This window comes from Platichthys flesus, chromosome 22 (genome assembly GCF_949316205.1).
Source record: "Platichthys flesus chromosome 22, fPlaFle2.1, whole genome shotgun sequence".
Lineage (NCBI taxonomy): Eukaryota > Metazoa > Chordata > Actinopteri > Pleuronectiformes > Pleuronectidae > Platichthys > Platichthys flesus.
In genome coordinates this window covers 9,083,641-9,101,325 of record NC_084966.1, presented here as the reverse complement: position 1 = coordinate 9,101,325, position 17,685 = coordinate 9,083,641, and the positions used below count along the sequence as shown (strand labels likewise).

The window sequence follows — 17,685 nt, the reverse complement described above, 5'->3', positions numbered from 1 at the left end:
ACACACACACGCATATACACTAGAGGTCAAAGGTGTTTAACAGCCTGACCACCAAGCCTCACTGCTGCAGGAGTGAGTAGAGGTGGTTCGCTCACCCTCTGTAACCCTTGCTGCACACACACTCACAAACACACACAAACCACAAACGCACTTTTAGGCGCTCAGAAGCACACACCGCAACGACCTCACCCTCTTTTTTGCTCGCTCTAACCACAGCAACTTCCTCAGTGAAAACTGTTGGCTGAGGGGGGCAGGTGGTTAGCTTGATTATACACACACAAACACACACAACCCACACACACAAACACACACACACACACACACACACGTACAAACCAAAGCCACAATGCTAGATTAACAGAAACCAAACTAGGTGGCTCTTGATCTAGACAGAAATACTATCTCTGGTCAGTGACATTAAATGTGAAGGGGGAGAGTCAACTCCGAAAGACAACGAGTCATCAGCAAGGGGATTCGGAGAACCGCAAACCAAAACAAGAGAGAGAGAGGCAGTCATGAAGCGCACCGAGAGATAAAGGAAGATGCGCGTGGCCACAGAAAGAGCGGAAGCAGAAAATAACCGTGAATAGTGACTAGGGCAGAGAAAGACACCACAAGCAGAGAAAGGCAGTGAGACGATGGAAGGGGTTTGTGGAATTATCTAACGCAGTGGTCGACTGGAGAAATCACAGAGATCTTGGACAGCGACCTCTGTCCAGGACTGGGACACCGCTGCTGGGGTAAGAATACCACAACCACACCTCCCTCCTCTTCAGCATTTATATTCTAATTAAGTTTAAACTAGACTATTTATAGTTTTTAAACTTTTACTGCTTTCATCACAAGGTTTAACATTAAAAGTGGAAAGGGCATACAGAGAAATGTAGCCCACATTCAGTTCTACGTGTTCCCTGTACATAAACGGACCATGAGAGGCGGAGGCATCATATCATCACTCATTCATTCCTTCCTGCCAACGGCCCTTCTCAACACTTCTGCTACATAGGCTCACAACTTTGTGTGCAGAGTTCCCTTCAATTGTTTTCCCCAGGGTACTCGCAGTGTTGAACTGCGAGCAACTGCGTCAAACAGAAATATTATCAGTTTGTGTTCCAGGAAACATTGAACATTTCCGACAATCGTGAATTTTGCTAACTTCTCGATTGGACACGGCTTCTGGCTGGGTATTCCCCCATGTCAGCTAAAACCCTTGCCTGTTCAGACAGCCAACTCAAACTGCTGCTCCATTCATGTGACACACCTCATTCTCCACAATCCTCTATAATACACACACATTTTTGATCCCATCCCTCCCTTTGCCTGCCCCTCGCTGCTGCTGTGTCAGCATTGCTGCGGGATGAGTAAGTCCCTCCACCACCCCAGCATCCACCTGTGGGCTATTTCAACTATTCATTATTACTGCACCTCAGGTCACTGGCATTTTCAAAACCTCAAAAAAAGCACAAACAGGAAATAACCTTATTTTTCTGTGATGGTGACAAACTATTTAGGTGATTAGAAAATATCGTACATGATATATTTATATTGCGTTTTTTTTTGCTATTTGTGCACGTAAGTTGATATAGCTGTACTTTTCTGTGAGTCGTAAACTGTAAGATGCCCTAATCAATGCTTGTTACACACACACACATATGTTGACGTTATCCTCCAGGTTTTTGGGGGATCTCTATGAACTCTAATGTGTGTGTGTTTGTGTTGACTATGTGCATGTATTCTTTAAATTAATTTACAGATACTAAGAAGGCTCGAGAGGGAGAAATATTGAAAGAATGTATTAATGGCATCGTATCCTTGAGTCTCTGACCTCCAATCAGATAGCTTTTGTACGAGGTAAGTTCATTTTATTCTTGCTCTGTGTATGTTTGTGTGAGTGTGTTTTGTGTGGATGCAACTGTGTTTTTTTTTGCTGCTTTGTTCAGCCCTGTGGGTTGATCAATATATGTTTACATTATTTTATCTTAAATATATGATGGGGTTTGATTGTTAGGGGCTCAGCATCTGGAGTCTGGTGCCCATCTTACGTTATGAACTAAGAAATCAAACAAATGTCCAAATCCCCTATGAGAGAAAGCAATTGCATTAAAATGTAGTTGTACAATTTTAATTTTGATTTTGACAATGTTACCCATGACCCTCTAGATTACCTGCTGCTTTTTTGGGAAGCAGGGGAAGGAGGGTCACCCACCAATCAGAAGTTCAGTGGTTTGATCGCAATTCTGGATGCCCAAGTGTCCTTGAGCAAGATACTGAACCCAAACTTGTGCCGTTATTATAGAAAAAGTGCTCAATGGTAAAAAAAAAACTGCACTGTAAAGCAGTGAACATACCATTAACCTTTTTACCCCCACCTCCCTCTCGCCCCCCCCCCCAGCTAATAAGGGAGGCTGATAGGAGGAAGGAGAATGAGGAATGTAGCAGGCATTCCTTCCTGGTTCATCAACCAGCAGCTGGGTGAATGACTACACACGCCTGCTTCATTTTCCCAGCACCAACAGTCTCCGTGTTACTCAACCAATAAGCCACGTCTTCTGATGATGAGTCGTCTGCTATGATAAACATATCTAACAATGTTTTTAGTGTGTGGCGAGGGATGATCCCCAACCACTCGCACACATGAGCTGTTTTCGGACACATCCTCCGGGGGATATCCGGATAATTGGGTCTGAACGACACAGCCGGAGATTCTCACAGTTCAGTGCGTGTCTGAAATCAGCTTAACCGTTATTACCGACTTGTACGTGCAGGAACCTGAGGTGGTGTCCATGGGGACTATCACATCAGGGGCACATGAGGGACTATAATGAAGTCAAAGTTCAGCACATCTGTATTTTCAAAGAGGAGCTGAGCGAGAAGGTCTTCAGTGAACGCTGATTTCAGGACGATAGAAAACATTTGCCTCGGATTTGAGCACACAATATAGCTTTTGTGTCATTTCCACTCTTGGGGAGGAACAAGTGAAATAATGGATGATTTAGTTTGAAGATTAGCTTGTCAAGCTCATTGCTGAGTTGCCACTATTGATCGAACGCTGAACGGATCGATATGATTTCATATATTTACACTTGATCAATGTGACTTGTGAGAGGTGTCACTTGCAGGATGAACTCACGGAGGATTATTAATAGCTCTGCGATCTACCACAGCTCTGCAGAGCGTTAGCTTTTTGCTCATTGTTCTGGTTTTCCAGTCTACACACATCGTCTTCATTTGCTTCATTCCATGATAATCCCAGTGCACAGTCTGCTTAACAACAAAGAAGTACAGACCCAGCATGGTGGAGCACTAGACATCTAAAGCTAATTCCAAATTACAGTCAGCATCTTCTGGTGCAGTATCAAGTTTCGAGAAACACTAAAACAAAATAAAAATAAATACAAAAATACAGTTTTGTTAAATAAGTTAGCCAGCATACTGTCAGACCATGTATTTCCTATAATTCCTTGTACCTATACGATAATCGCACAACAAGGCATCCATACGTGGGTAGTAAATCATAGTCTCCGCCTCTTAACGTATTGATTCAATTACAGTTAACATGGACAGCGCTGTAACATGAGACGTGTTGGATTCATCTACGATTTGATAATAATCTCCTCTGAGATCTTTTAGCTGTTGAATTGAATTAATATCGTTACAGCAGGGGTTGATACAATAGATAGTCTGAGAGGATGCATTTCCTGAAACCTGATGTCGTGTTGCACGTCTCCAGCGGTGGCTGTCTTTGCAGCGGAAATTCTCGAGAACACTTTGTGACTGCTCCTCTCTGTGGGTGTGTGTGTGTGAGGGTGTGTGTGTGTGAAAGAGAGAGAGGGAGATAGAATGAGACAGAGAGAGAGAGTTTCCTGTCAATTCTTGTTTCAGCACTTCCAAGCAGTTTGCACAGAAAAGTGCACTTTTTCACGACCGCTTCACACTTCTGACATCACCTACGTACTTTAGGTGTCTCTTTAATGTCTATCTGCGTTCCTTTTTCCAGCCTCTCGGTGTTTTACAAGCTTCACAGGTCAAGTCCTAGCCGCGGCGTTTTCAGGCCATCGGCAGCATCATCGCATGTTGCTGCTGTTTCTATAAATGGAACTTGTGTTGCCGACACCAAAAGCTCCTCGCACCCAGGTGACAGTTTAAGAGCGCGAGTTGTCGCTCCATTAGTGCAGACTGAATCACACACTAAGTGTACGAGTGCGAGGCAACTTCAACTTACCCAGGATGTGCTTTCAGATGTGATGTTCTGATAACCTGTCCTACTAAACTGGTTATCAACGGCCTCAGTTAACCCTGGGGTTTCTCATCCAGCCGCAAGTGCATTCATGTGGAGAAGGTGATGAGCATCATCATAAGAACCATGAATACAGTTCTGAACATGACAGCACAGGAAACTGAAAGCGATAGTAAAAAATTACAATAAGAGGATTGGAAATTTGAACATTTAACCATAGAACTAAAGCTAAAACGTAAATAAGCTATGGACTTTTTACACAAAGAAATAGTTCGGAAGTTGTCGGCCGATTGTATCGGCCACAACCATTTGACCAAACAGTCTCCACTCAATATCACCGTTCAAACCTATCAGTGCTCTGACTTCTTGTCCCTAATCAGCCTAAATTCCGCTTTAAAAGAGTTTTTGTGTAATCGAAAGTTCAAAGTGGAATAAGGCCCAAAAATTCAAGATGTACAATGCAACTGTTTCCCAATGATGTCTTCTCATCTCGTGCTGTTATCAGGCCAGACATTTTGGTTGTTTTGTTCAGTATTCCCATCAGCATCAGCAGTTTTCTGTTGTCTAAGTGGCACATGGTAGCATGCTAACATTAACTAAAGGTGAGCATAAATGGACTGCATTGATATCTCTCCGTTATTGCTGTTGTAATTTGGCATTCAGTATCTCGGGAATCAAGGTGCTCCTGCCATTTTCTATTATTTAAGAGTGCAAGTGGGTGATTGTTTTTCATTGGCCACCTCATGGGGCAAATATTGAAGTTGGGTGTGAAGGTTAAGTCTCCAGGAAATGAATATACGTTTGTCAATGTCCTCACAATTGACCAAAGTAAACTTGTCTTTGCATGTTGTGTCTCAGCGTGAGCCTACCCTCCTCTGCAACACTGTAACTGCCTACACCGCACACGCTAAGAGACACCAGATCCTGTGTGTCCCTCCTGCGTGTAGTACATGGCTGCCACATGCACATGTCATCTGCTTGCCTTATACGGGTGCATTGCTTTTCCCCTGTCGGTCGCTGGGACGTGACAGATTTTGTGGGTTTGTAATCCAAGTCGTAAACTCGGAGTCGTATGAGCTGATCAAATCACGAGGTGTCCGGAATCAATGTGTCTCCTGCTGTCCCAGTGGTCGTCGGTCACTGGTCATGTCATCGCCCAGTCATCGTTGCTGAACATGTGTCTGTCAGTGGGTCCCGCAGTCTTGGATCAAATCTAACGGACGCACTGCAGCTTTATCAGCTCACTCCGTGTATGTGTGTGTGTGTGTGTGTGTGTGTTTAATGCACATTATTACTCTGACTTCATTCTGAGCTTGTTCCGAGCAGTGAGGATGCAACAGGACAGTTTACTGTTACTACTAATGTTGAATGAACAAAAATGTGATTGTATCAGATATGATTTTATGAATATGTGTGTCAGAGTCCACATTAAGATCTCATCGCTGCTTCATGTGAACTTTGTTTCCTCATTACGACATGTAATTCTATAATCCATGATTCTCAACTCTTTCCTCCATCCTCTCCATCCTCCCTCCTCACCTCGCCTCCTCCCGCTTTTCCCCATCCCTCCTTTCCCAGTCTATATATCTCGGACGCTTGTCTGAAAACGCGGGGCCACTTCAAGTTGTTTTTGTGCGTTTCCAAAACGTGAGCGGCGAAGTCGCATTGTTCCCCTCCCTTCGCTTCATATATCAAAAGTGCTTTGAAGCTTGTTTTTGTGGTTTCTCCGTCACTCTTAATTTACACCACTCATCAGATCGAAACCCATCGGCCCGCCTGCCTCACCAGCCACTTTCCACTTGTCCACATTGTTTGCCTTTTTCAGCCACATTGTACGCGCCTGTCCAGAGCTGATTCTGGTTATCTGGAGGCTACACCTGTTGTGTGTGTGTGTGTGTGTGTGTGCGTGTGTGTCTGTGTGTGTGTGAGTTGCACAGAGGCAGAAAGTGTGAGTGTTATCAGTAGGAGGCAAAGTTTAACAGAGGAAACTCTACAGGTCTGCTTCAGGCTGATTTTAAAAGAGGTGATGCTGACTCTCGGCATGTCCCCGCGTCCAGACATCACTCACGTGTCCGCGGAGCAGAGACATAATGAACTTTCTCACATCCATAACTTATTGCACTGTCAAAGCACACTTGTGAACTAGGAGGTGCCGGTATTAGGCCACTTCCATCCGGGGCAGCACTACTCTCACATATCAAGCTCATGTTGGACTCTAATTTAAACTCTCCTCTGGGTTTTATCTTCGTGCGAAAACTCAGGAATGATGGATAAAATCTAGTTTGACCATAAAATGAACAGAATCATATTGTTTAAGACACCAATAAAAAAAAAAAAATTCAAAGGGGTAAGCCATTGTTTTATTGAAGTTTCAATTCAACACAGAATAAATTCATTTGATAAAATGTCAGGAATAAATACGATAATGGAATGCAATGATAATAAACTTTGATGAATGTATTTTCATCAAAGTTTGTTAAATGCTTCAGCTCTTTCCTTTTGGTGACACTTTAATTTCTCAGTTTTATAATTAATCTGTGTATCTTATTATTGTTTATTTACTTAACTTTTTTTATTATATATATTTGTCTGTGTCTATGCGCCCTCTGGTTGTTGCATGTAGATAAATAGTGCATATTAGTGCAATTCTGGAAGGTAATGTCTGTGCTGATGAAGTGAACTCAGTGTCGATAAATGTTTGCAACCAAAAGAGGTGAAAAAAATAATAGATAAATTATAACCACTTCTGCTTTTGTGCAGCATCTTTCCAGTTCAGAAGAAAAGTGCTCAAAAAGTGTGTTGTTTACTCAATCCCGCTTAACTAACAGAAGCTGTTTCACTATTTCAAAATGTCTGTTATGTGTGTGTGTGTGTGTGTGTGTGTGTGTGTGTGTGTGTGTGCGCGCCTGTGTGTCTGTGTTTGTGGGTGTTTGCTATAACAGACCGAGAAGATAATGAAGGAAGAAGGAAGCGAGGAGGATGCGTGCGACAGAGCGACCGTTAAAAAAGACAAGCCCTCTCACACTCACACACACACACATACACACACACACACACACACACACACATACACACACACACACACACACAACAGCAGAGCAATACTGTTGCTTCACATCGACTACAGGGTTCAGTGGAACGTTAAAGGTGCAAGCGACGCTCTCGTAACAATGAAACCCAGCCCAATTAGTCCTTCAGAGAATGAGTGCTGGCTACGCTCACAGTTGATGCAGTCTTCTTTCTGTGCCAACCCCTTCATATCAAACACAAGCAGGCGACTGGATCAGAGTTGGTTGCTGTGCTCTCTAATTTCATCACTTCTAAGCAGAAGGCCCGTAGATAGCGTAATCTCGGAGCTTGAGCATGATAACAGCTGCATAGATATGGCAGATCTATCCATCCATTATCTATACTGCTTATCCAATGAGGAGTTGCGGGGGCTGGAGCCGATCCCAGCTGACATTGGCCGATTGGCGGGGTACAGCCTGGAAACCACCGATATAGTAGATGTCCAATGCAAATAGTGTATTTCTTTGTGATTTAACTGTATAAACCTAGGTAGATTAATTGTGAGAGAGAATGAGGTGGTATCCAGTTTTGCATTCACAGTGTATTGGTTAGCCAGTCTGGTAAACCACACGCCACTACTCTATCTCTGTGTCATGCACACACACAGAGAGAGAGAGAGAGAGAGAGTCCAGTCTACCCTCTGTTGTGGTTGTATATTGTAAAGCTCTGCTTGGTTTGTGGCTGTGGCTTTGGGTTGTGTGTGTGTGTGTGTGTGTGTGTGTGTGTGTGTGTGTGTGTTTGTGTGTTTACGTTCAAAAAATAAAACGACCTGGAGAAAAACAGCAGTACGGGGAGAGATGAAAATGTTTTATCGTATTTGCAGAAAGACACTGAGGTCAAAGTTTACCCCTCTATTGTGGGATAGCATGAAGTGCCTCAAAGGTGAACTTAATAAATACGATCTCACACACAGTATAAAGGATTGGTCAACCGCCCAACAGGATTATGGGAGATAAAACTGACTTTAACGTGACTCAATTAAATACAGGCAACACAATAAGCCTCTTATACTTGCAATAAATTTGTATTTTTACTCTGCAGTATTGCGTCCTCCACCACATTTTGGGTCTTGGATCTCTCTCTAATGAAATAATTCATGCATGTGGAGTTTGGATGTTTTCTTGTTATTGGACCTGAGCAGGTTGCTACAGGAAACGAGTCTGGTTTTGCAAGAGTAGAGTAGGATCCTGCAGCGTACCTCCACAGGATGTGTTCTGCTGAAGCGCAACAACAAAAAGAAAAAAAAATGAAACCAAACCAGATGGGAGAAGATTGACTAACTGCATGCCAAGTGTTGTCAGATCAGCAGAGATGACAAATTGTAATAAGTTTCCCGAAACCGACAATTTGGACAATCCTATATTTTTTTCAATTCAACGAAGCAGGTGTTTTGCCGTTGCTTCCACATTGCATGTAAAGGTCCAGTGTGTAAGATTTAGTTGAGAGGGATATTGGTAGAAATTGAATAGAAAACCATCCTTCTGTTTTTACGACTTGCCTGTTTGGAGGGGGAGGGGGAGGGGGAGGGGGAGGTGAGGGGTATTCAGCTGCAACATGCAACCTCGCCACTAGATGTCACTAAATTCTATACGCTGAACCTTTTAAAAATATACAGACTCATATCTTTGTATCAAAAATTATAAAAAGAAAACACCCCCATCCAACACCGTAATGTCAACAAATACATTTGACCTCACTACACTGAATGAAGAAGGAGAATATCATGAAGTGCAGAATAATGCAACATGGAGATTTAGGTGCCATAATGCATGATTTAGATTGGTTCATTGGAAAAAAAAATAAGAAAATACCATAAAACGGAAAAATTATTCCAAAGATGAACCAGAGTAGAGTCCTGCCATTTGATTCCCACACACAGCTTTCACGAAGCTAGAAATGTGTTTTCCAGTATGCCGCTAATGTTGGGAAGTCAGTGAGACAGACGGAAAAAAAGGGGATAAATGAAAGAGAGGAAGGACTTATGAGAAATTAGCACTGTTGTCTTACCAGAAGCCCCTCCTTCTCCATTCAGTTTACTCTGCAACTGCTTCTCGATGGGTGACTGTGCATGTTCCACAGCAGAGGTGACAAGACTGAATGGTTACTTTTCCCCACGTGTATCCTCCTGTGATCTACTGGCCCAAATGAGAAAAGGGCTGGGAAGCAAATCTCCTTTCCAACAGAAACAACACAGTTATTAAACAATACGTTCATACAGTGATTTTTACACAGGTAAATTAAAGACAATTCAATGAAATATATGACTTAACAGCCACCTAATAGATTTGCAGGATCTTTTTTAAATTAAAATAAAATCAGAGAAGGAAAATTCTAAACCTACTTGTTAAGCGGCAACGCTCCAGAGCCACTTTATTCCTTATTCCTTAGCATCAATGCCAATAACTAAAACATAACAAGCCTCCAATACATTGTAACAGGGCTTTTTACATACAGTCTATGGTGCAGAGGGATAAACGAACATTTTGCGTCCATCCTGCCTGGTTTGTCTGCGGTCAAGATTGTATAGTCAATATTTGTCTTACAATGAATTAGCTTCATTATTGTTTAGGTGTGTGGCTCATATATAAGTTTGAATAATTTTTTGAACTGCTGTTAATTTTTCATACCTTGCATGTCAGCTATTTGAGAAGACTTTTCAAAATAAATCTCATTGAAATTAAAGACATAGAACTTTTACTTTGTAGAGGAACTGCTAAAGAGGGATAGGATTACACAAGTGTTGCCGCCATGACTGCCACCAGCCCCTCGGAAAGTCTGTATCAGTCCGATAAAGTCGAATAAAAATATTCAAATGATCAATTGATCTGGCTGCGAGTTTTAACCAACAGCTGCAGACAGATGTTTGTGAAATTAGTAGATATTGATATACCATGTGTTAGTATTCAGTACAAATATACGATTCTGCCAGCTGGCCATAAAGGCAGGGATGTATTACATCCACAACCATAAGAATATGAGCGAGTGTGTCAGTGACATGGCCACTATGAATTTGTTTTGTTTTAATCATTACAACTTTACTCAGAGGCCAGAGCTAACAAATGATGATGGAATAAGAAAGCTGTTTACAAAGAAAGAGGAATTTAGAGGCCACTGGTTACCAATGGGAAGAAATAAGAGATGTCTTAACATCTCAATATCTGTGTTTTTCCATCTGTAACCACTTCACATGAACAAGCTGTGTACAATTCTTGGTAATCTGCCCATCTGGTTATGATGCATATTGTCAGATTTTTTTTTTCACGAGAGATTCAGTGAATGTCACAACAATCTGCTAAAGGGTCGCCACAATAATCAGGACTCATCTTCTGGGGACCTTCAGTATCCTCAGCAAACCTCTGGCAAGAAGATACAACTTCACACAAATCTTCTCACACTCGTCTCTTTTCGGAGGCAAGTTTCCATCCCTGCAAATAGCTACATGGAAAAAAGAACGGTTGGAAAGCTCAAAATTTACAACTCTGCGTTTCCCTTGTACTCAACTGCCGATGAAGGTGAGAGAATGTGGGTGAATGTGTGAGAGTGTGCGTTGAACGGTAAGAATTTATACCAAGAGTCTCAATGAGGGGCTGTCTGCTATAATCATTATGAATCAGCGCTTTGGAACCACACAAACACACACACACACACACACACACACACACGCAAATGCACACACATATAAAAGGTCTCATAAGGTCTCAATTAAGTCTTCAGTTTTATCTATTGTCTTGTTGAGAGGTTTCCTTTTGCTTAAGTCTCTCTTTCTTGATTGCATGTGTGTGTGTGTGTGTGTGTGTGTGTGTTTGTCTGTCCATTTGTCCAGCTGTGATCTCTTGCTCTCTCATTTTGAAGCATGGGAATGAGCACCAAATGCCTTCTATGGATTCATCTGCTATTTGTCTGTCTGTCTTCTTTGTCTTAAATGCACACACACACACACACACACACAAACACACACACACACACACACACACAGACACACAGACACACACACACACACACACACACACACACACACACACACATACAGTGGCTCCCATGTGGAGATCTGGCCACACATCACAGAGCCCATGTCTTCTGTTTGATCTCTCCGCTGCAAAAAGTATCAACACTCAGCTGGTGGTTTTATCTCAGATTCCCACACCGTCCCACTTTGTTTTATGACAGTGTTGGGAGAAACTATTTAAAAAACAAACTGTCAATGGATTAATCAGCTCTTGATTCATATTCATCATACATTCATAATACGATGAGTAATTCACCGTGAGCGTTGCATTATTGACTTAACATAATAGAATCTACATTGTTATTAGTCCTGTCGTTTTTATTTTGAAGTGGACTAAAACGTTTAACATTTATCGTACATTGAAAATGTGCTCTGGTTCCCGGAAAATATTTTATATTTGAAAGATAATGTTTCAGGGAATAATTAAATCAAAAGTACATGAGCAGAGAAACATAATTAATGCACAGGAAACCTACTTATACTTCATAGTCGTCTGGGGGCCATTTGACCACTGGATTGCCAAGGAGGAGAAATATATAGTAATTAATTGCAGATGCCTGATCCACCTTTAAAAGTCAGAGTCTGACTCCATCATTACAGTCAGACTGTGGGAGGACACACTGCTGAGTGCTCAGTCTCCCTGTCGTTTATACTTATAGTATGATCCAAACCAAAATATGAATAATAAGTGGAGTTGAACACATAGTGTGAACAAAATAGTCTCACTCACCGGCCCCTTTTAAATACACAACGCATAAAACTTGTAATGTATAATGTACAGTGTACTGTAAAAATGTAGATCTACATTTACTAGTGTTGTCATTATTGAATATTTGACTGACGTGTAATGTCAGCCTACTTGCACTTTACTTGGTTAATGTTTCCTTTGCTTTTAATGAAACTGTTATGGTTTATGAACAAATCTAACCTGGCTCCAACTCAACCATGGACAAACCGTATAATGCAAATAATAATAAGATCACAATCAAATTTTGAATTATGAATGCTTCTTTGACCTTTTGTGGAAATTGAAAGTAAGTTAGTCTATTGTCCCCAGAGTTTGTCTGTCAGGCAGAACTTCTTCTCAGGCTCGGTGCAGATGTAACCGATTTACCAGGATCCTTTGTTTCCTGTCAGGGAACAGAATCCTGTGGAAGACTGTTACATGATTGCCTGCAAGATGTGTGCTAATAAGCATGTGCACCTATTTTTAGATATAAAGCAAAACCCCCTCCCCAGAGGTGGACATGTGTCAAACACTTCATTTCAGATCAGATCCTTTTGTGTGAATTCACCATTGCTGTTTACAAAAGAAAGCCATTGAATGGTATTTGGAAATTCACTGTAATCCTTGTATGAGGTATCAATTTAAAAAAACTTAAAGCTGTTGTTTGTCTTTGGCATCAGCAAAGTGTCTGTTAGAGTTTCCATTTTGTGTGTGTTGTGTGTGTGTGTGTGTGTGTGTGTGAGGGGAGAACCACCAGCCAGGCCACAGACCCATAATAATGGTAAAGCTAAACCTTACCACAGTGTGCCACCAAATCCACTATCAGGAGCCATGCGCAGCTACTTCTGTCAATTCCAAACCTTCATTGTGTGTGTGTGTGTGTGTGTGTCTGTCTGTGTGCATGTGTATGTGTAAGCACATGTTAAGATTGGCATGGAGATGGACTTTCAGAGACAAACCATCAACTTCACATTTTAATTGTTTTATTTCAACATTATCATCTGTACCTATGGTTCACAAACAAACACAAAATGACGACAACGTTACATTGACATTGCTGGATTTTAAAGAATTATGTTGCGCGTGCGTCTTTTCAGTCGCCCTCTTTGTTTCGCTACACTTCCCCGCTGACTTTAACCGCCTCCGAAGTTTCGCAAAGCCACCAACAGGAAACAGCCATCTGGCGATCGATGAAGCCGCTGATCATCCAGCGCTTTTACGCTGGTCCCAACCCATTTCTCTCCTGACCACACTGGTTCGCCTTCAGCCTTAATGGGCGAGATGGCGGGTGTGTGTGTTTGTGCAGTCTTTTGGGATGGGTGTCCTGTGTGAGGCAAGGCGAGGTCCCTTCAGTCCTGTGGTTAACGAAGAAGTCATGCAAAGAGCCATCTCGCCCTTTTTCTAACTCCTCCTCACCCTCTTTCCTCCCTCCATCCCCATTTGTCCCCACATTGTGGTTAACAAGTGAATGCAAAGAGTTGTCTTTATGTGTGTGTGTGTGTGGCCTGTACCCATTAGCACCCTTCTATTCTGTATTGTAAATTCCACCCAGCGATTACGCCTTCTGATTTATTCATTGGCTCATTTGGGACTGTATGCACCCCGTGTGGTCGGGCTTAAGGTGTCTGATTGGCTGACTCCGCTGGCTCCTTCCACTTTGATGATCCATTTGTGTTTTCTGGAGTCTACGACCTTACTTAGCATGCAAGCATGTCCGCACACACAGACAGACAGACAGACACACACACAAAATCATACACACTCACACAACAGTTGCATACGTGCAAACAAGACATAAAGTAACTGAAGCCTGAGGGGTGTTAATAGTTAATTAGTTGATTGGAAGTGTCATTCTCTGACTGTCAGAAACAATGTAGGCCAACAATCATTGATTTTTGTAGCAGTCTATAGTGACTGGTATAGAGGGTTATGTCTCCAGTATGTTGGTGTGAACAATGGACCGTTAAGAACTGGTCAAAGCAAACCTGTAATGTTAAATTAGCAAATTTTCAAATCACTTATTATCAGTGAAAGTGCATCTAATTTGGGTGGGGGGGGGGGGGGGGGGGCAAGTGTAAGACCACTTTGTTTTTAGGCAAAGGCTTACCCAGGAAAGCACCCAATGGTTGCCAATGAATGTAACCTGCTGTACGGGCATCTGTACTTACCTTTGTGCCAATTTTCAAAAAGCGTATGCACAGTGGATGTGATGAAAATGCACTTCCTGTTAATACTTCCTGAAAAAACAGCCTGTTGAGGTGGTTTGAGCATCTGATCAGGATGTTTCACGGGTGTCTCGATGCTGCATCAGGTTGTCACCTCAAGCACTGTGGACCCGTCGACCAGGAAGGAGACCCAGTGGACTCATCCAACTAGTCATCCAATAAGAGCAGACCCAATTAAGGTTTATTTACCGGTCGAGGCAGATGGCCGCCCACGTTGAGTTTGGTTCTGCTAGAGGTTTCTTCCAGTTAATGTTTTTTTCCCTTCACATTTGCCAACGTGTCGCTCACTGTGGGAACTTTTGGGTTTCTCTATACATTTTAAGGTCCTGACCTTCTATGTAAAGTGCCTTGAGATTTGGTAATTTACAAATAAAATTGAAAATTGAATTCCTCTGAATATACCTCAGAGAAAAAAGGGAGGACTAAGATGTCCTCTGGGAGAGACTGTCTGAAAAGATATGATCATCTCCCACATCTCTAAGGACGCCAGCTTTAGTATGACATCTTCACACCCTTATTTACAGGAAATCCTGTTGCTTCTAAATCCTCCATCCACAGATAGTATCTATGGCTATTACAGATTAACGCCTCCCTCTGCACTTACTCACACATTTGCTCTGAATTAAAAACAGTTATAGAAAATTGAGTTGACTTAAACTAGACACCAATGAGGCTGAATATGATCTAAATATCAGAATCAGGGAGGAACTGTGTAGAGCTCTATCCAGCTAGCGGCAGGGTTCGGGTTAAAGCCTTTGCACAATAATGGCCAGGCAAATAAACAGCTCAGAATAGTAAATAATTAAGAGTAATATTGACACACCTGACTATTCACATTAAGCGTAACACGAGCTGTGTGTATCTGGTTCATTAATTTTCTTCAACAGGAGTTAGGTCACATGTTGCTTAATCCTTGGCATCAAGAAGGCTACATCCTTTTTACAGACAAACAATAGCTGTGAGCCATGGCTGAAGACACACATTTTAACCCATCAAGACAGGAGGCACTATCATATATTGTTTTTTAGTCTTGATAAACACTCAAAGCGCTTTACAGTACAGTTTACCGCCATTTACCCATTCACACAGACGTTCATACAGTGCATCTGTGGGCAGCACTTTGTCAATGAACGGCAGTTCTGGGATCAGTATCTTGGCCAAAGACACTGTCAGCATGATGATGGGGGAGACTGGGAAACCACGGAGCTCCAACAAACAAACAAACAAACAACATATCCCAAAACACATTTCATCTTTCCCACGAGCAGAATGTTCAGCAGTCCTATGCCTTGCAAACGATGACTTTGTGAATGTAGCTCCAACGGGAAAAGCGTGACACCTAAGCATCACACCTATTCTTAATTTTATTATTATCATTATTATTCTACTACTGCAGCTTCAAGATGCTTCCCATATCACATTCTGATTGATTCGGATTAATGTGTACATGTCGGAAGTGAAACCTAGGAAAAATCAACTTGGGTCTGAAAAAAAACCATAAAGGTTTGCTCTATCATTAACTATGTGAAAGTTTTCCTTGACTGGATATAGGTTTGAAAACTAATAACATGCATATTAACATGTTAATTAATAGCACGAAGAAAAAAAAACACTGCTAGCGTGCAAAAGCCTTTATAGTGAAGGGGAAACATCCAGCCCTGTAACCCTTGGTGCTATTTCGATTGGATGTGAACAATTTGGGCAAACCTTTTCAAAAACTTTACCACTGGACAATATATATATATATATATATATATATATACATAAAAAAAAAAAACTGGTGTCAGTAAACAGTAATGTGGGACCTTGCAGAATCATTCGCTGCTTTTTATCGGGGATGTGGTTATGGTTCTGTTCCTGTATATTTAAAGGCCTCGTTATCTAACAAGCGAACCAAGCTTCTTGCCGTCATTAAGTCAGACGAGATGAGAGGTGTCCGGATCTGTCTGATTCAGCTCAGCGTGTGACTCTCATAAGTTCATGAGTTGTTTCGGGTGGTTGGCAAAAAAAACGTGTCAATTTAACAAAGCAGCTTTGTTCTCCAGCCCTGCGATCACTTCCAATGTCTCGTTTATCAATACTGGACACAAAATTCATATGTTGCAGATGATTTGACTGACACATCTTTCTGTTTTTACATCTTTCTGAAAAGTAACTTTTCCCCTCCTACATATCACGAGGGGTGCATTTGGAAAAGCGTTTCCGAAAAGCTCCGGTTTGATGAGCAGCGAGCGCCAAGATGGAGAGAAAAGTGTTTTCACATTCACTCGGCCTCAGAATCCTGACAGATGCGTCACACTAACGGTTCAGTCTCATACGGACGGCTCAGACACAGAGGGCGCAGCAGTGGCGGTCCGGCCTGCAGTGTGTGTGTGTGTGTGTGTGTGTGTGTGTTTGTCCTTTTCGTGTGTGTGAGTTAAGAACTTCTGCTCTAATGCATCTGCTCAGCCATTCAAACTGCACTAAACGCCGCCCGAGGCACTTCTCCCTTCCTCTCTCTAACTGTCTCTCTGTCTCATCCCGTCTCTCGCTGCCTCTGTCAGACACACACTGTCTCACTTTGCCATTTCTGTCCTCTTCCATTTTATTTCCATTTCCACGCTGAAAGAATAAACATTTTACGAACTTTGACTGAGTGCATGATTGAATAGGTAAATCTCTCTCTCTCTCTCTCTCTCTCTCTCTCTCTCTCTCTCTCTCTCTCTCTCTCTCTCTCTCTCTCTCTCTCTCTCTCTCTCCTTCATTTCTTGTGTCAGAAAATCAATTTTTAGTTTAGCAAGGATAAAGCCGGTCTTCTCTCATCGCAGAGGCTGACTGAATAATTCAGCACACATGCACACACACACACACACACACACACACAACAAACACAAATTCCTTGTTTGCCCTTTAAATGCAATTTTCTTGAATTTTGCTTCCTGTCGGATGTAACAACCACGCTATATTGTATGTTATAACCATGTCATTCACCATGCCCTGATCTGTCTGTTTGAGGTTCAAGCCTTGGTTTTAAGGGTCAAGTAAGAAACATCTTCTGGCGTCTGGCCTGTTACTGTTTTCAAAATCATAATAATGTCTTAGACTCGACCCACACACTGAAAACAGTACGTTTATAGGATCGCACAATCACACAACTGTTTTTTTTGTGCCGTTCTCTTCGATGGACATAATTCATTATTATGACAGTGATCAGTTTCATGCAGCTCATGACACTTGTGATAGGTTGATAGAAATACAAATAAGCCTGATCATTTTTCTGCTTTAGCTGAAAAAAATAATGGATCATTGTCCAGATCTGACACAACGTTGTGGAGACAGATCATTCAGCTTTAGGGTAAGGAGCAAGGGACGTCCTCACAACTAAAGAAAGCAGATGGACTGTGTGTGCATGTGTGTGTTTGTGTGTACTGCTTGTGTTCAT

The 17,685-nt window shown here is 42.0% G+C and overlaps 1 protein-coding gene across 1 annotated transcript in view; it reads left to right on the top strand.

Moving 5' to 3' along the window:
- The first annotated feature begins 601 nt into the window (after nt 1–601).
- runx1 (RUNX family transcription factor 1) overlaps nt 602–17,685 on the top strand; it is a 48,594-nt gene continuing 31,510 nt past the window's right edge. Inside the window, exons 1-2 of the mRNA XM_062381051.1 lie at nt 602–740; nt 1,754–1,851. The gene's annotated coding sequence lies outside the window, so the exon portion shown is untranslated. The remainder of the gene's footprint in view (nt 741–1,753; nt 1,852–17,685) is intronic.